General features: G+C 41.3%; 1 long non-coding RNA gene across 1 annotated transcript in view; it reads left to right on the forward strand.

The window, feature by feature from the left end:
* LOC107181543 overlaps positions 1 to 16,125 on the forward strand; it is a 16,758-nt gene extending 633 nt beyond the window's left edge. The window contains exons 2-3 of the long non-coding RNA XR_001512197.1: positions 14,165 to 14,170; positions 16,114 to 16,125. This is a non-coding gene — a long non-coding RNA (uncharacterized LOC107181543). The remainder of the gene's footprint in view (positions 1 to 14,164; positions 14,171 to 16,113) is intronic.
* Positions 16,126 to 20,507: the final 4,382 nt, after the last annotated feature.

Raw genomic sequence — 20,507 nt, forward strand, 5'->3', positions numbered from 1 at the left:
AAAAAAATGATTCATAAGAGGAAATTAATATAATTCAGACTCTACAACGTGACATTCATAATGTGCATGATACAATCCAAAATTACTCAAAATCAGGAAAGTGAGGAGCCTTAATGTGACAGTCACAGTGTGAGGAAGAGGGAGGAGAGAAAGGCTATATTTACCCCTTTTCTCCCTTTCTGTGAGGTCTGGCTAGGTCAGACCATCCTACAATATTTTCAATTTTCACCTCCTTCATACTCTTCAGTACCAATAACCACTTTATTTCTTTAAACTCTGTATTGAATGATCTCTTCCTTCCAGGTGATAATAGGGATATTTTTCACTGCATGGCCTAAGCTGCCAGAAGACCATCCCTTAATATAAAGGGACTTTTATCACCTTTTGTCCCACCTAGCAAGCCTGAGGATTTCCTAAGGATCTGTTGCTTACAATCTGTTCCCAATACCAATATTGTACCACCAAGATTCTTGATTGCAAATCATAGAATTGAACTCTAGCTGATGAAACAGAAAAGCAATTTACAGGAAGGAACAAACTAGTTCAAAAAAATAGCAGAGATGCAACTTCTGCTTCCAGCCATACTATTTCTTATAGTGATATGAAATCCACTCTAAATATAAAGATACAGGTAAGTTAAAATAAGAGGTGGAAAATGTATACCATGCAAACAGTAAGCATAAGAAAGCTAGAGCACGTGAGGACACAGCAAGTAGGTGGCTAGAAGTCAGCCAAGAAGAGAGGCCTCAAACCAAACCTCCCAACACCTTGATCTTGGACTTCCAGCCTCCAGAACTGTGAGAAAATGAATTTCTGTTGCTCAAGCAAAAAAAAAAAATATTAAGATAGTGACAGCAGAGCATTAAATCAAACACAGAATCATCTGTGACTGCACAGATCACACACCCATGAAGCTGTCTACAAAGCCAGCATATCCATAGAGGGACATGCGCATGTTCATGAAGGCTACTTGCAAATCACAAAGGCCATTCTGCATAAGTCCTGTACATATAATTGGGGTGAGGGGTATTATAATATTCTTTCTATTGCTTTGTAGCACTTCTGGTGGTATTTCTCTTTGTGTGTTCAAAAATGCTTGAAAAGACCAACTTGTGCCATTTTTTGTAATTTTATTGAAATAAACATATTTTAAGTGGAAATATGTTGGCAGTTTTCAACATATGAATCCTTCCAAGAAACTATCACCACAATAAAGATAACAAATATTTCTATCAACCCCCAAAAAAGCTAAATTGACTATATTAATATCAGACAAAGTAGACTTCAAAACGAAGAATATTTTAAGAAATAGCGACATTTTATAATGATAAAAAGAGTCAATTCACAAAGGAATGACAGGGACGCTGAAGAACCAGGCTTAGATCAAAGCCAGGAACCAAGAGAGTCTTGGTAGCAGAGAACAAAGACATTGTCAGCTATGGCAACAGGGGGGCTACCTATTGGTTTACTCACTAGTGACACTATTTCTGCTCCCATGGTAACCAGTGCACAAGCAATTCTGCCATCCCACCCCACTGTTCATAATCTCTAATTGTCACTCTTCTCTTCAGATCCATAGATCTCTCAGATTCAAGTTCAGGGCAAGAACATCCCATTCCAAAACCTGTTTCGTAGACCCAAGCATTTGTTGCCACAGAGTAGAGAGGAAATATCTGGTTCCTTCATTTCTAAAGTGAGAGGCAGAACCTTACTTATCACCAAGACTCATTAACCACAAGAGAAAGAAATTCAGATACTGGGATTTAAAAAAAATAGCATAAAAATAAATAAACAAATAGCAAATGACTACCTACAGTAGATATTTCACATTGGAAGTTAATTTGGATGCATATCCACAGTCTTAACATTATATTATTTTAATTTTTGACCAGGTAATAATATTTTAGAAATTATCCTTTCATTTATCATTTAAGTACAGTTGTAATGGATTATTATGTCAGTTTTAGGTGTACAACATCAGAAATTAGCACCAGGATCTAGGGACCAGAATGTTCCACTGAAATATAATTTATATTATGTAATCCCAGGAAATTATTAAACTGTTACATATATCAGGAAAATATAATGCATTCAAGATAGGATATTCAAGTACCTATTTACAAAAGTATATTTTGGAAACCACAACAGATAGTGTAGTAACAAGGTGAAGGAAGAGAATAGTTACTGGACCTCAGAAGGAGAGATCCCAGTCGAGTTAGCCTTTAGTAGGAGGACACAGCCAAACTGAGGTGACCTGCCAGGGAGAGAGCCAAGGGAATAAAATACCTGCCCTTTAGTTCCTCCTTCATTCCCTTCTCTTCCAGTTTCTGCTGGGGCTTCCCATTGACCAAACCTACCAGGAGCCAAGAGCAGGAACCCTTTTATATGTATGGTCCATGAGGTAGTCTCCAGAGCAGAGAGAAGGCTGGAGAAGGGTGGAGAAGGGTAGACAGTGGATCTAGAAGGGCAAATGGAAGATAGTATATTCCATATGATAAAATCTTCTGCCAACATTCTTTTAAAATTATTCTAAAGAATATTTAATGGTAAGGGGGAAGGTTCCTAATACTATAAGAAGTGGAAAACACTAGAAACCATCTAGAAATTATACCAAATTTTTTTAAAAATAAAAACACCACGTTAATGTGTGAGGTTGTTTTATTTATTTTTAAGTTTTCTGTAAAATATCGATAAGTAATGCATATGATTTTTGTCATCTGACAAAAAGATGTAATTAACTGAAAAGATATTTCAACTAATAAACCTATAGACAATTATAAGAACCAACACCACCCTAACCGGTTTGGCTCAGTGGATAGAGCGTCGGCCTGCATACTGAAAGGTCCCAGGTTTTATTCTGGCCAAGGGTATGTACCTTGCTTGCGGGCACATACCCAGTGGAGAGTGTGCAGGAGGCAGCTGATCGGCGTTTCTCTCTCATCGATGTTTCTAACTCTCTATCCCTCTCCCTTCCTCTCTGTAAAAAATCAATAAAATATATTAAAAGAAAAAAGAACCAACACCCTTATGAAAAAGCATGTTTTAATGGATGCACCATATTTGCATCAACAAGCAATTATTGATTCTTTGCCACTTGCTAGGCACTCTATTCTAGGTCCTAGGGACTGAATGACAGAAGATCGTGAACCTTCGGGAGTGTGAAATTGGGAGGGGAAGAACAGTGGCTGGAGCATAGCTGTCCACAATGGCATTCAATGCAAGTTATCAGTGTTTGTGGTGTCTATAAACCTCACAGAGATATAAACAGAGTCAGATAAAGGCTGGGAGCAGCTGGCTGGAGTGTGTGCTGAGACTACCTCGTGTTGCAAAAAAGCATAAGGATTGGAAATATTGTCAGAGTTATTGCTGTTCTGGGATCCATACCAGTAGTGTTACATCTGATCACAGTATGGTTAACAGGGAGATCAACTTTATAATAGAGATTCTTAGAGAATGAGTATATGATATCTGGGGAGGATAAGGCAGACAGGATTAAATTTATGGACCTCTCACATAATAGATGTCCAATACATTTCATATTGAAAAAAAAAAAACAGCAAATAAGCAAACTAAACCTATTACACTTGTTTTTTAAAAAAATAAAGCACAGTTAGTACAAATGTTGTCCTAGGATTAAGATGTCCCATAAATGTGACTAGTTACCTGAAACCTTCTTTAACACCATAAATTAGATATATTTTTTACAAAAATTATAGGCTACAGAACCTTTATGGCAAACGCATCAGGAAGAAATTAAGCAATGAGTCACAGCCCTGTGTAAAGGCAATCAAGCAGAACCAATTTTCAGGCTTCTGTCAGGGCTGTATTTATTGTACGTTATAGCTGGGTCAGTCCTCTTCGCATAAGGGCCATGCACTAAGTCCTAATTACCATTCCCCAGTGCCTGTTAGCAGGACCCAGATCAGCATGGCATCAAGTGACACTGCGATTATGTTAAAGAGCTGGCACAAGAAGGCCTAAGGCAACGAGTGCGGGCTTGGACTTCAATGAAAGGAAGGGGATGTGACTGACATCCCTCCTGGGTGCTGCACATCACTTTCAGTCTGTCAATCAAGAAACCAATGACACAAGGGATATGCCTTCAACTGAAAGGATGCTTAACCAGTTCTAATACCACACGAAGCACAAAATGTCACAGGTACCTTTTCTATGTTGTGTAGGGTTTGGTTTCCATCTGGATTTTACACTGTTAGCAAAATAAAATTCCACAAACAATATACACTTTTTTAAACTAATGTCAGTTGATAAATATTTTTAATAGGCTTTAATTTTTTAAATAAATATAAAAGATATATTTTAAATATTGAGTACTTTTGCTTGAAATATAGGATAGATATGTTACAACACTGGAGCCAAAGCAACTGAGTTTAAAGTCTATTTAACAGTAGTGGTGGAATCTTTGGGAAACTATTACCACTCTGTGCTTCAGATTCCTCATCTAAAAAATGAGACTAATAGAGGCTTCATGGGGTTGTTATGGGGATAATATATGAGTGAATACAATTAAAGTTCCTGGCACACAGTAGACACTTTTCTAATATTAGCAATTGCTATTATTATTTAAAAGTCATACCCCAAAGAAATTACAAGGCACCAGTATACCAAAATCTATTTTAATCTTTCCATTAAAAAGCATTATTTCTTGTATTTCTTGGGGCATCCTACATAATAAAAGCCTAATATGCAAAATGCCCCTTGGGCGGTCCTTCAACCAGGAGTTTGGCTGCTCGCTATGATGTGCACTGACCACCACTGCGGGAAACATGGCAGGCATCAGCGATGCAGCGCTCGCAGCGGGCGGCAGTGGAAGCACTGCCAGCTCTGATGGGCCCCAACGGACCTCGGCAGGATGGTGGAACAGGTGAGCGGGTGGCACCAGGTCAAGGCAGGGGCAAGCGGGGCGATCACCCTGCCAATCACCCCACAGACAGTAACCATCAGTGGTGGCGGGGGTGGGGCTGCCACCTGGCCCCAACCAATGGTCCCTCAGATGGCAATCAGCGGTTGGCAGGCCCTGATCGCCTGATCGGGGCCAGGCTGCAGACTGGGATAGGAAAGTGGGGGGTTGGGGGGGGGGTGACAGCACTCAGGCGAGGGGCTGAAACCTCTCACTGGCAACCTGGGGGCGAGGGTGATGGAGATGGAGGTGCAGTGAGAATGTGAGATGTCCCCCGAGCTCGCTCTCACTCCCCCTGCTACCCTCCCCCAGGACACCAGGGCTTGCGCGCCAGGGAAGCCCCCATGCTCAGGTGCAGGGCACCCACGAGGAGCTCGCCCTGCACCCACTCGGCCGGTTTTGGGTGAGCTGGGCCATAGCCGCTGGGACCGCAGGGGCCAGTCGGGCTCCCTGTGGGTTCCCACAGGAGCCAGTCTGCGAGCCCATGCGGGCTGCTGGGTGGCCCAGAAGCTCATGCTGCACCCCGGCCTGTGGCATCTGGCCGCACTCACCACATCTCTGCATGGGGATTCAGGCGCCATGACTCAGGCGGGGGGCAGGGTTGGGGGGGGGGCAGGGCCCAGGTGCTGCCCAGAGCCCAGCGTTCACCTGGGACCTGCCTTTCCACGCCAGATACACGCACTTAGATAGCAAGCCAAGCCTAGGGACCACACCTGTACACAAATTCCATGCACCAGGCCTCTAGCCACCAGTTTTCAATCAGGTTGAAATTATCTTTCATCATTTTAAAGAGTCCAATAGCCCTAGCTGGCTTGGCTCATTGAATAGAGTCCGGGTTCAATTCTGGCACATGTCCAGGTTGCAGGCTCAATCCCCAGTAGGGGGCATGCAGGAGACAGCTGTTCAATGCTTCTTTCTCATCATTGATGTTTTTATCTCTCTCCCCCTCTCCCTTCCTCTCTCTGAAATAAAAAAAAAGAGTCCAATAAATAATAATAATGTCAATCCACATCTAATTTTATTTGTGAAAAGTGAAGGAATAATTCTTATAATCCATGAGTTATAGGACTTTTACAATAGGTTTTAAGCTATGTCTTCACATAATAGAGATAGTAATCTAAGGTTGGAGTGCAATCACCTCTGATTAAATTTAAGAGAGCTTCAAAAACCCACCTGCCCTCAAAATGTCTCATACATTTATTCAAAAACATTTATTACAAAACTGAATATAATGTGGATTTACCCTTGAAGAAATTAAGAAACAGGGGAGACTAATCAATAAGACTAATTATAATATTAACATGATATATTTGTTAATAAAAAGGACGGTATACAAAATTGCCTCTTACCACCCATTCATGTTGTACTGTATATGGAAGATGAGAATAACTACAGTAATAATGAGATTAGGTAATTATTGCCAAGGTGCATGGATGCTCTTCAGAAATAAACTAGATGCTATGGGAAATTAACAAGCAATTGAAAACCAAGTGTGAAACCCAGAAGACCTCCTTAGTAGACAGAGAACACATATTTCTGAATTGTGTCATTGGGAGTGATAGTAAATGGGGTTATTCCTACCTTAATTCCCTGGTTTCCAGATCCCTGCATTCTTTTTACTAGGGACAGAGTGCCACATAATGCTGTTTCATTCAATGTCTAGACTGTGTTTTGGAAGATGCTATCTTATTCTGTGAAAGGATTGCCCTGATCTGACACTTCCTCTGCACCTTCAGTTGGCTTATCCAATACTCTATGAGGCCTGCAGTTCTATTTATTGTGAAATGGGCTATGACCAATGGACTTTATGATCATGGAACCATCATTCCTAATCCTGGCACAGAAAAAAAATGCCTTACCATGAAACACCAAGTGACCCTGCATCTGGATTTGTCCACTAAGAGTTGGGTCTTATCAGACCAACCAAAACATACCACCAAGTGGGCCAGCTGTCTATGGTAACACGTAACTGGTATATCTGGGAATGAGCATGAGCAGGGCTGAGAGGCATTCCAGCTCTTCCAGGCCTGTAGCATGTCAGAAGTTGTTTTTCAAACAGCATCTAATTTTCCAGAACAGATAGCATGGCCTTGCTCTAGAAACCCAGACTAATTATGAGAAGAGAGGGGAAGAGAGTGAGAGAAGCATCGATGTGAAAGAGACCCATCGACTGGCTGCCTCCAGCTCACACCTCAACTGGGGCCAGGGATAGAACCTGCAACCAAGGCCCAGACTAATTATGAGAAGAGAAGGGAAGAGAGTGAGAGAAGCATTGATGTGAAAGAGACACATCGACTGGCTGCCTCCAGCTCACATCCCAACTGGGGCCAGGGATAGAACCTGCAACCAAGGTACATACCCTTGACCAGGAATCGAACCTGCAACCCTAGTTCGTAGGCCAGAGCTCTAACCACTGAGTCAAACTGACCAGGGCTACCCTTGGGTATTTTAAACTTACTGAGTGAGCTAAAACTCTGAGATGATGATGATGATAACAATGAAGAGGATGACGATGATGATGATTATGATAGATAAAATAGATGAGAGAGAGAAAAAGAAAGATATTCTTGTGTATTGGAGCCACAAGTTATTTTGACTTGAATATTTGAAGTAATGTGAACTCATTTTGTACCTCTAACCTGATTAAACATAGAACAATAACAAATTATCTAATGAAAAAAGCAGATTATACTAGTAGAAGAGTATACTTAGTATAAACTCATTATTATAAAATATACATCAACATGTTAACAGAAAAAATGTCAGGAAGCCAACATGTTGTTAGCAGTGGATATGCCAGGATGGTGGATTTTTATTGCATAACTTTCCTATCTATATTGTCTGAACTTTCTGTCATGAGTTTGTATTTTGGTAAAAAAGCAAAAAGTTATTGTTTTAAATTTACAGAAGTGGTGAACCTGTTTCCCTTCAATAGATTTAATTTCTTAAAGAGTGGTGTGTGTTCTTTTCCTACGAAACACAAACATTTCCCCTATATTTCATTTTAAATAATTAGAACAGGGCTGCCAGGTTGATGGCCATTTCAAATGTCAATCTACAAAGTGGTCTTGAATGGCAGGAAATAAGCCACGGAACACTTAATTACCTTCCTAACCTTGATTACAGAAAGGAGACATCCTCTTTGTGATTTCCGTTTTTGAGAGGAAGGTTGTGATGGCCAAGGGTTCAGATGCGCACAGAAGTCACCACTCCCTTCCATGAGCATTATTTAGAGGAAGGTATCACACAGAGGAATCGCGCATCATACATATGGTCGGTGAGCTCATCTAGTCCAAAGGGCCGTCCCTTCTGCAAGATCACCAACAGCTGTCCATGCACCACAGCTTGGACATCTCTATAATGGGGAAATCAACCCCTAATGGCAGTCCCACTTGGATATACTACAGGTATCCCAAACACAATGAATCCAAAACTAAATTCACCGCACAGAGGAATCGTGCATCATACATATGGTCTGTGAGCTCATCTAGTCCAAAGGGCCGTCCCTTCTGCAAGATCACCAACAGCTGTCCATGCACTGCAGCTTGGACATCTCTATAATGGGGAAATCAACCCCTAATGGCAGTCCCACTTGGATATACTACAGGTATCCCAAACACAATGAATCCAAAACTAAATTCACCGTCTTTTCTCTCCAAAACAGTATATTCGTATGTGTTCTTCTGTTGCCCCTGCCCGGTCCCCAACCCCTGCTGACTGAGAGTGGGTCAGTGACCCTATCTCACTTCTCTATAATATTACCAGGGCCTAGAACAGTGCAGGTATATAGTAGTTGCTTAATACACGTTGTGGAATTACTATTAAGTAAATAACAGATACCCCAATGACTTTCTTTAAAAATCCACGTCCCTTGGTAAGCTTTTGTCTTTGATCAGCTTGTCTATTCAATTTCTGCTGTCCTTCATTGGACTGTGACCCTGTGCTATCTTGAAAGCAGTTGGTTTCTGTCAATTCTCATTTGCTAATTATCTCAACGCCCATATCCAAGGTCATCTATTTCAAGGAGCCTGTTGGGTGTCAACATTCTACACATAGTCATATTCTTCTATTAACCCTCCTAAATAAGATTTGACAGACAAAGCATGTTTGAAATTTAAAGGTGAAAGAGTAACTCAACACATTAACAGCTCAGTAATTTGAACTAAATGCAGGGAAGGTCAGTCTGACAGTGAAAAGTACAAATTATAAAATAATGTTTTAATAGAGAGTGACTGTTATGATGTATAAGAGAGTTATAGATCAAACTTAAAAAAATGTACCTTTAAGAAAAATTGATGATATATTATGGTTGGGAGGAAAGAGAGAAAGGAAAGACAACCAGAGGCAGAGAGGCAACTGGGCTGAGGCTACAACACAGGACACCAGGAAAAGGCAACATTAAGAACACAGCCCCTCTGTAGACAGTGCTGAACTATCCAGAAAGATAACAAACATCTTAGGAAATAGGAGGGAGGAAATGCTGCCCATGTTTTGACCTGACCTGCAGTCATAACCAAACAGATTCAGGGTTCAAGGTTAAATGGGCATCACTCACTACCGTGGAGAGGAGAGAGGGCTGTCAATCAGTAGTGAGCACCTGCTGAAGACCTCAGGCGGCCCCCGTGCTGAGCAGGGCTCTGGAGGAAGCAGACCTGCCAGGTAAGTTTCAGGCCAGGGAGCCAGGCTGCTCACCTAGGCCCAAACTCCATGAGGACAAACATCATCTCTCATGAAACCTTGAAAGAACTAAGCAAGACCCAGTGATAGCACAAGATGGTGAGATCCAGTCAGACTGCAAACTGACTTTGTGGACCAGGGGAAACCACCATGGAAGACCTGGGAGGAAGCAGACTTGCCAGGTAAGTTTCAGGCCAGGGACCTAGGCTGCTCACCTAGGCCCAAACTCCATGAGGACAAACATCATCTCTCATGAAACCTTGAAAGAACTAAGCAAGACCCAGTGATAGCACAAGATGGTGAGATCCAGTCAGACTGCAAACTGACTTTGTGGACCAGGGGAAACCACCATGGAAGACCTGGATCTCAAGTGTAGTAGGGATGGGTAGGATTTGGTTAGACAGAGAAGCTGAGCGCAGAGAACAGTGTGAGCACAGCCCAGGAGTGCAGAGGTGTGTGGACTGCACTAGGGATCACAGCGGGGGACCAGGCGGAGGCTCTGTGCAGGGGACTGGCAGGTAAGATGGCAGCTAGGGGTAGTTATGCAGTCACGGTATGCCAGGCACTGCTCACAGCACCAGGTAAACATCAGTGAACAAGACAAGGGTCTTATTAGGAACCACACCAGCTACTATTTAGTAGAAGCAGAGATCTTCCTGAAAAACTGGCAGTGACATGAAAAGGACACATAATAAAAAAATTAAAAAAAGGAGAGATACAAATAAATCCATACCACCCTAGCTCTCCCCGCCCCCAAACAAAATGGAAAGTGTGTCCAGCTGATAATGGCCAGGGAGAGGGAGATGGATCCATAAACTGATTCAAACCACCAGCTCTGCCATTGCACTTCTTGATAATGCTGGGTCACCTGGCAAGACAGGTGAAATAAAGTTAAAGAAAGGGGGGGGGGAGGCTTCCAAGATAATTATGCCACTTTGAAGTGACCACATAATCAGAATAAATGTGCTACGGATTCTTTTTTTGAGAAATGCCGACTCATGCCTTAAATTACATCTCTATTTACTTATAAAGTAATATGTCAAACACTTGCAAATCAATCTAGTTTCCAGGAAGAATTTCAGATTGAATATTTTCTCATTTGCATGGAAAAGCTCTTCACAGGACAAACAAAGTTGAGAATAATAATATGTCTTTAAACATTTTTGTTCCTATCTATTCCTTCTCTTCTTAACAAAATAGTCAATGACCGGTTCATTGCAATTTTCTCCTACAAATATTATTTTAGAGAGCTGCCATCAGTGTAAACATCTTCATTCACTTTCCTTTAAATTGCACCATTTTACTGAATAAATCACTCAAAGTCAGGGACCTAGACAAGGGGCCATATTACTCAGGAAGGAGATAAAATGTTATATTAGCGACAGGAGTGTTACATGGCAAATTGGGCATGACCTACCACCTCCGTTCTCACCCCAGCCCCCACCATGTACCTTAAGCTTCTGTGACCGAATCATAAGTCTGGAAAACTCAATTTGGTAAGTGTGGGAAGACAGATCTTCACTGAAGAGTTCATTTTCTAATCAAATGTGAGGTGGTAAAAGGTTGGGCTGGCCGAGTAGATCATTGGAGTCTGTATTAATAACACCAATTCATTTTAATTCAGTGAAGCACGTAATTGGCATCCAGCTTTTCAAGTTCACCACACACTCCTGTCCCTGGAATCCCTAATATTTTAAAAACTTTTCTTATTTGGTAATAGCTGTTTTAATAATTTGCATTTTAACAAGAGGTTACTTGTAGCTGACTTATACTAATTATAAATGTGTTGGGTTTTACTGAGCCAGTGGTACCCACCAGCCAATGACAAATCTTTTTAAGTCTTAACTTGAATTCCCTGTATTTATTCTGCAGGCAGCTAAGACTCCAGCAAAAAGATGAATGAGGCCCCTCGAGATGACCGCACTTTGAATAATCAGAAGTGGTCAACGGGGTCAATTACTGTTTCAGTTTGTTCCCTAGCTGCTGCATGTAAATTCGTTTACTGGGAGCTTAGAGAAAGCCTCCATAGCATTTGTTTGATTGTCTTTATCTCTGCAACTTCAGTCTTTCTGAGATGCAAAACCCCAAAGGCTGGAACAGACCATCTCCCTGGGAAGAGACGATGGGGCAGAAGGGCTGTGTGCCTGAGAACGAGACAAAAGAAAACTTTCTCTTATTCACAGGGTGGAAGAGAGACGAGATTGTTGGCTTAGTTAAAAGGACTGAGGCCTGAGAGTCCAGCGACGTGAGTTTTCTAATCCTCCTTGGCTGAGATAACTAACCAGCCAGTCACACCAAGAGGAGTTTCTTCTGGGCCTTGAGTTTAAGGAATTTAAGTTCAAAGAGCATGTCATGCATTTCTTTACAGCAAGAGATAGAGTAGCAACGGGATAGAGGTAAGAGGGGAAAGTAAGAGGAAGAAGTCCTATCGTGAAAGTAAAAACAAGTGAGCAAGTCACCCATGAAGTTCATCAGTATAGAAGCTGACCTTCCAGCGTCTTCATATGAGCTGAGTAAATATACACAATGTTCCTGGTTAAAATAAATAACTTTTTAATACCTATTGGATGTTACTGAAGTAATACAGATAAATCATAGCCACTGCCCTCGATCTTACAAGTACATAGAAAAAGACATACACAAAGAATAGGATTAGTAAGCAAGTGGTGTAGATTCAGGAAGTGAACCACAGAACTCAGAGATTTCCAAACTTGGCTGTGCATTCGAGTTACAGCACAACGCTCTTTCTGAAAATACAGATGCCTCAGTGCCAGTCCAACCTTCAGAGGGTAAACCCCTGGAATCTATAGTTTTAACCAGGCTCCTAGGTCATTCTTATTCAGTCACCCTGGCACCAGAAAAGGCTTGAATTTTGAAAGCAATATACCCATTACCATATTTTTCCCAGTTCTAAAGAAAGAAAATGTCACCTTCATTAATCCTCTGGACATCGAAATGAAAAGACTTCCTTAGTCAATCTACAACCCAGAGTCACTTTGTCCCAGTTCACTTCATTCCAATCTTCTGTTTGTCACTCTCTGTCTTCTTTGATACAGTCAGGGATAGGAAGCAAAGAGAAGAGGTGTCAGATTCTCAATGTGAATGGATATTTCTATGCAGATGAGGAAGGCTTGGCAGGCAGCACTGTGGGGATGCATTTAGCTCACCTTTAAGAACAGCTGGAAACATTTGGGAAGTGAAGGCACCTAGTGGAGCCCTGAAAGCCTGCCAGAGCGATTAGATTGTAAAGGAGAAGATAAATGAAGAGCTCACCACATGACCACACCTCTACCTGGTAATAATGGCAGGACCAGGTAGAACCCTGATCCCTGAGTTCTCAGTATGCTCTCTCACAAGCACCTCCCGACTCCCTCACTGGCTGCTGGCTGGCACCAATGGAGTGAGGCACACAGGCTAGTCCTCCTGCCTGAACATTTATTTACATAGGAAACAGCACAGCCTCGCTCTGTACTTAAGATATATTGTCTTGAGTCCATTCACTTAAACAGGAAGCTCAAGTTCACACTTAGTGGCTCCATTTTGCCCGTAAGAACAAGTTTGTGGGTAATGAATACATACTGAAAATAGTGAGTCCCTATCCCTGGCCTCTGGGCTACTGGAGGCCATGAGGCAGGACTGTTTAGCATCCCACAGTGGGACCAATATGGAAGATATAAGCTGAAAAGTGCCCAGCCCAGGATAAACAGGTGGGGCAGACAGGCATATATCCGAGATCTGGGTGGTCAAAGGGATGACAGCCAAGATGGGAGGCGCCTCAGTGTGACGGGCCAGGCAGGTGCAGGGGCATCAAATTTCTGTGCTTTATTTTCATGTTGTGGACGTTGGAACTCTCTTACACTGCTGGTGGAAATGTGAAATGATGCTAACACTGTGGAAAGTGGGTTTGCAGTTCTTCAAAAGCTAAACATAGAAACACCATTATGACCCAAAAGAATTGAAAACAGGCACTCAAACAAATACTAGTACACTAATAGTCATATTACCACTATTTATTATAGCCAAAAGGTAGAAACAGCCCAAATGTCCATCAGCATTGAATGGATAAATAAAATGTAGTGTGTGTGTGTGTGTGTGTGTGTGTGTGTATTATACAACCACAAAAATGAAGTACTGATATATGCTACAATGTGAATGAACCTCAAAAACATTATGCTAAATAAAAGATACAGAAACAAAAGGTTACTCCATATTATATGATTCCATTTATATGAAACTACACACTTGGTGCATGACATTCATGCACTGGGAAGGGGTCCCTCAGGCAGGCCTACACCCTTTTTGCCGAGGGGTCCTTAGCACTGTCACGGACTCGGGAGAGGCTCCCACCACTACCACTGCACTCGCCAGCTATGAGCCCTGCTTCTGGCTGAGCAGTGCTCCACCTGTGGGAGCTCACTGACCTCCAGGGGGCAGCTCCTGCATTGAGCATCTGCCCCTGGTGGTCAGTGTGCATCATAGCGACTGGTCGTTCTGCTGTTCAGTTGATTTGCATATTAGGGTTTTATCACAGAGGATATTCAGTTTATTTACTCAAAACTTGGGTTGCAGTCTTTTGTAATTGGATTTTTCCCACTTAAAATTATTTCTGGGTAACTTACACAATATCATATGTCAGTTATAGCTCAATAAAGTTGGAGGGAGAAGAAAGTGGCATTTTCTTGGCTCCCCCAGGACAGCTAGAGACAGCCTAATTGAGTGATTAAGGTCATGGAATCAGAGTAAGACTACCTGGCTTCAAATTCTGGTCCCTCCACTTATGGAATTAATCCCACCCCCACCTCTGAAATTCATCAGGACCCTTTATTTTTATTTAAAAATGTTTTTTATTGATTCTTAGGGAGAGAGAAGAGGGAGACAGAGAACTGATTTAAGAGATTGATCTGCCACCTCCCATATACCTCCTACTGGGAATCAAATCAGCAACACCCCAATGCCTGGGGCAACACTCAACCAACTGAGCTACACCAGCCAGGCTGTCCCAGGACCCTTTATTGACAATATTGTCTTTCCCCCCCCATTGCTCTGTGGTGCCACCTTTATTTTAAATTAGTGTCCATATATATGTATGTGTATCTGTTTCTGGGGTTGTTTTCTATTCTGTTCCATTGATCTGTTTGACTATAAACCGTAGTCTCTAGAGCAGCGGTTCTCAACCTGTGGGTCGCGAACAATGAAAATACATCCTGCATATCAGCTATTTACATTACGATTCATAACAGTAGCAAAATTATAGTTATGAAGTAGCAACAAAAATAATTTTATGGTTGGGGGTCACCACAACATGGGGAACTGTATTAAAGGGTCGCGACATTAGGAAGGTTGAGAACCGCTGCTCTAGAGGATGTTAATTTTTTTTAAAAAAAAATTTGTCACATATTTAAGGAAAGCATTTATTTGCTATCTTTAAAAAAAGGTAATAGACTCCTTGAGGCTACTTTTCTTAGAGAAAGTGAGACTGATTCTGGGAAGTTTCCTAGTTGTCCCAGCTATAAGTAAAATTGCAGAAACAGAGTCAGTCACTGACAATTCATATTTACTTTCTCTATATTCCTTTTCCATTCCTTGTCCTTTCAAACATTTCTCTTGTCTCTGGGGATCTACCATCTGTCTATCCTATTACATTCATCCCTCTCAACTAGATGTCAGAAAACTGTGTAGAGACAAACAAAAACATAATTATAACAACCCTTTCCAGGGACATTTGCATTTTAAAATAGTCTCCATAGAACAAAATGCCTCCCAAACCAAAAGGAATGGATCTTTCATGGCAGAATGTTGGAAGTATAAGGAGGTCACAGATGGCTGATTTCTCCATCTGTAATTTTGTGAAGTAGGACTGGGTGATATCTAGTTTTAGAGTCCAGAGAGGTGTCATCATTTGCTCAAAATCACCTAGTTAATGTGTGTGAAACTATAATCAGGATTGGAAACATACTTTTTATTTTTTTTGTGGGGGGGTTCTTTTTAGTGACCTTAAAATTTTCAAATGAGTTTATTCAGTTTCTTCCAAAGATTAACTCTTTTTTAAATTGTTATGGAATGCAAGATTAGACTGCAGTCTTTCATTTAAAACTCTTTTAAGCAAAAGGGAAAAGACAGGCCTTAAGGTAGGCCTTCCTTCAGTAAAACAATACTTGTCCCCATCTGGTACATTTAATGAAATGTTATCTTACCTCCTTCCCACCTGCCAGTTGTGGCCCTGAGGCAGTGTGTCAGCTGCCTGGGCCATTTTCTACAGAGGAATCTTTCTTGTGAAGACTATGTGTTGTTTTAGAGACACAGCTCCTGGAAACTGGAAAGACCCCAGTTCCTTGACTCGGCTCTTTGCTCTCCTGCGCCCTCCCCCCCACCCCCACACCCCTCCCACCGAGGCCCTGACCCTTGGGAACTTATTTCCAAGTCACAGTCCCTTCTCAGCACAGTACTTCACAGTACCAATACTCAGTTACTTGCAGACCTGGGTTTCCCTCAGGTCATATGGACTTTCTTTTATGAAGTAAAATTTACATAACATATCATTAACAATTTTTTAAAATTTTCACTCAAGAATATGTTTTATTGATTTTAGAGAGAGAGGAAGGGGGAGAGAGAGCGAGAGAAACATCAATCTGTTGCTTCCTGTATGAGCCCTGAATGGGGATGAAACCCACAACCTCGGTGTGTGCCCTGACTGGCAATGGAACCCACAATCCTTTGGTGTATGGGATGTTGTTGTACAACCATGGCCTCTATCTAATTCCAAAACACTTTATCACCTCAAAAGAAAACCCCATACCTATTAAACAGTCAGTCATTCCTCATCCTTCCTCCCTCCAGCCCTGGGCAACCTCTAATCTGCTTTCTGTCTCCATGGATTACCTATTCTGAATATCCTCTGTGATAAAACCCTAATATGCAATGATGAGAATCATTGATCGGCTGCCTCCTGCACACCCCCTTCTAGGGATTGAGCCTGCAACCCCGGGCATGTACTCCTGGCTGGAATCAAACCTGGGACCCTTCAGTTCATAGGCCAATGCTCTATCCACAGAGCCAAATTGGTGAGGGCAATGTACTAGTATATGATTTCTTTATATAAAGATATAATTGACTATTTTACTGTTGGACAATTTGGGTTATTACCATTTGGACTTTAAGGAATAACATTGCTATTATCATACATGAAGGTGCTTTCTTGGTGTGCTGTGGGTGCATTTCTCTGGGGTATATATATTTCCAGGACTGACTTGCTGGATTATGAAGTATGTGTATCTTCATCTTTAGTAGATTGTGTCAAACTCTTCCAAGATGATTGCATTAATTGACATTCCTGCCTGCAGTACATGAGAGTTCCTATTTGCCCCGTATTCTCATTTACACCTGACATTTAACAAACTTAGCTATTCTGATGGGTACATTGGTTTTCATTGCAGTTTTATTTTGTATTTCTCCAATAACAATGAAGTTGAAGTTGAAGACTACTTCATATGTTTATTTGAGCCATCTGGATATTCTGTGTTCAGATGTGCTTGTTCAAATCGCTTGCTCATTTTGCTGCTGATTATCCGACTTTTCAAGAAATTGATTTGTAGGCATTCCTTTTATATTCTGGATAAAGCACTTCATTGAAAATGTGTGGCCAATATATTTCCCCACACATTTGTTTGCTTTTATACTTTTTCATATTGTCTTTTTAGGAAGTTTCTTAATTCAAAGATAGTGAAATATATCATACCCCTCTTTCCTCCTTACTATGTCTGATTTTTAGTGTATCCTATTTAAGAAAACTTTTCCTGACTTGGAGGACAATAATCTCCTTTACTGTATTCTCCTAAAAAATATTTTTCTGTTGTTGTTTGTTTGTTTGTCTTTTACATTTGGGCTTACAATTTACCTGGATTTGAGCTTTGTGCAGAATGAGGTAGGAGTCAAAATTTTATTGTTTTCCATGTGGACATTCTATTGTCCCGGGACCCTTTACTTTATTATTATTATTTTAAGTTTGTCTTTATTGTTGAATGTATTACAGATGTCGGCTTTTTGTTTTTCCCTATTGACCTCCTCCTTCCCACACCTGCCCCTCCCAAGCCTTTGCCACACTATTGTTTGTCTACATGGGCTAAGCATATAAATTTCCCCGGTTAATCTCTTCTCCCACTCCCACCCCCACCCCCACCCCCACCTTCCCTCTGGTGTATTTCAGGTGATGGTTTAAAAATATATATATTGCTATAGATCTCTATTTGTTCATATGGAAGAGTGTCATGAAATATTAAGTGAGGAAAATGGTTTATAGAATGGGGTAAGTAATCTAACCATAATTTTGAAAATATATGGATAGAAAATTACAGTAAAATAATCAATAGGTTAATAGTTATTATCCTATATAGTATAAATTTAGTAATTATTTTTCTAATTTTTCTACAAACAGATTACTAAGGTTATAAATAATCATAGCTACCATTTATTGAGCACAAACTATGTGACAAATATTGAGAAAAATATATAAAACATTTTTCTTATTTAATCTTCACAAAAACCCAGCAGGATAAATATAATTACCTGCATTATGAAGCTAAGGAGATTAAGGAGAAAAAAATCAAAGAACAAAGATCAAAGAACAGAAAGTGGTCAAAGTATTTAACTGGGTCTGTCTGGCTCCCAGCAAGCACTCCTTCCCACCACATCACACAGGACGGTACATCAAGAGTTAGTTTCAGAGCCAGGCTTTGAACCCAAATCTCTTTATTCTCTTTTAAAGCAACAATTTCTATAAGATTGTAAAGTAACACGCAAAGACCAGCTTAGAGAAAGAAAAAAAAGACCTTGATAGATGCTAGCTGTGATGTGAATAAGGAATAATAATAATAACAACTACCATTTATTAAATGACCACTCTGTGCTGAGTACTTGCTGAGTATTACCTCATTTAAACCTCATTATCCTTCTGTCGATTGACTGCATTAATGGCCCTAACTATTCCTCTCTCCTTGTATCCACATTCTTTGCATGCAACTGTGTAATGCCCTCCCACTGGGACTCGGGGCTTAACAGCAGCAGTGCCTTGGTCAATAGAGTATTAGCAACCAAAATAATAATAATAATAATAATAATAGCCTTGAAAAGTGCCTCTGTGTTACTGCTTGCTGTTCTTGCCCTCTGCCTTCACCATGTGACTATGCTCAGCCAGCCTGACAGAGGATGAAAGGCTCCTGGCACACAGGAGTCCAAGCCATCCCAGATGAGGCCACCTTAGATTAGCCAATAGCCACTCAACACCCAGAAAAGTGATCAAGCCCAGTCAAGGTTGGCAGAGCTTCTGGCCATCATTCATATGACTCCAGATACACGAGCAAAAAGTGTTTTCTCCCACTGAGGTTTTGTGGCAAAAGCTAACTCATACAAACTTGAGGAGGCAAAGAGTATGGTTATTATTCCTAGTTCACACAGAAGGAAACTGAGGTTCAGGAAAATTACACAGCTAAGTAAGTGGTGGGGCCAGGATTTGAATCCAGGTTTGTCTTAATCCAGAGGAATTGCTATTAATCATCATACTATATATATTGCCTCTACAAATGCATTCCCAGCTCTGGCTTTAAATGGAGCTCCAGCAATGTGTGTGTGCATGTGCACACACATGCATGTGGGACTCTGCAGCTGCTCACTGAACATTTAAAATCTGGCAGCAGTATTTCTGACGAATTCAAATATCTGAGCTACATTTAGCACTGCTAAAAGGCTTACTGATCAAAATTGTTTAAACCAACAATTTTGTGCTTGGGGACCCTGGTGTTTTTCTCTCTCTACTACACTTGTTCTTATGTAGTCCATAGGCATTTAATTTCTCACAGATGCCTTCAGTGCTGACAGGTATCCCAATATGAATGTGTGTGCTTCAAAGATTTATTCTAAAAATGCTGATGACATCAATAGAACATGTAAGATCTGACCTTCACTTACACAACGATTGGCATTGACTATAATTCCTTATGAGATTTCACATAATCAGCATGCTGATGTGTGCAGCTAGAGTACATAGTCAGTTGTTCTGTATCAAAAATCACCTTGCAGTTGGGGCAAGGGAACAAATTCTCATATTGAATGGTCAGGAGAATCAGTTATTTGATATACAGCCAGATTCAATAGTCCAAATTAAGGACCTGCAGGAGTAATAAGTGGATAAATGCTATATCCACCCAAAGTCTTGTTTTCTACCCAGGAATTCTCAAGATATAGGGGTCAAAGAGCAGAGAGCTCTCAAGTGGTTTGGGGACAGGTGTTGTGAATGGAGATTCTCTCTCCAGGAGCAAAGCACAGCCTGTGGACAAGCTTTGAGAAGGGGATCTGGAGATATGATTCCTGGTCCCACCTCAGACTGATGGGTGTGACAGACATCTTCCTTTGCTTCCCAGATCACTCTCCACACCCGCTCAACCTGCCCAGTGCCAGGAGATGGACAGTATGGACTTCCTCGCCTCTGGCTTACAGTGGGTTTGCTGGAGAGGGAGCAAGATGGGAGAGAAGGAAGCCGAGGTACTTGTTCTGGCTTTCCCCCTGTGGTGTCGCAAAGGGGTGGCTGTGTCCCTCCACAAAGGCCTTCGCTCCTTTCAGATGACCCACTCTGTACATCCCTCACTATCTCTGGGTTCTGCTAATTGCCTCATGCCTTCAGTCTTGGATGTAGTAACAGCCCCACTGCTTACAGCTCTAGGATTCTCTGTACTACCTCTTATGACTTTTACCTACCCCATGTGCAAACCCTTGTAAATATGTCATCTCTTCCTTAACCTTCCTTGAATTATCCTGCTTTGATTGTGCTGGCACTGAGCCACAATGTGACCCTGGGGAGGTCCTCTCAACACATGTATCATCTTCCTAATCTACAGATTAAAGAAAATCTCCTCTTAAATGG

Source organism: Myotis davidii, unplaced genomic scaffold (genome assembly GCF_000327345.1).
Source record: "Myotis davidii unplaced genomic scaffold, ASM32734v1 scaffold46, whole genome shotgun sequence".
Taxonomy (NCBI): Eukaryota; Metazoa; Chordata; class Mammalia; order Chiroptera; family Vespertilionidae; genus Myotis; species Myotis davidii.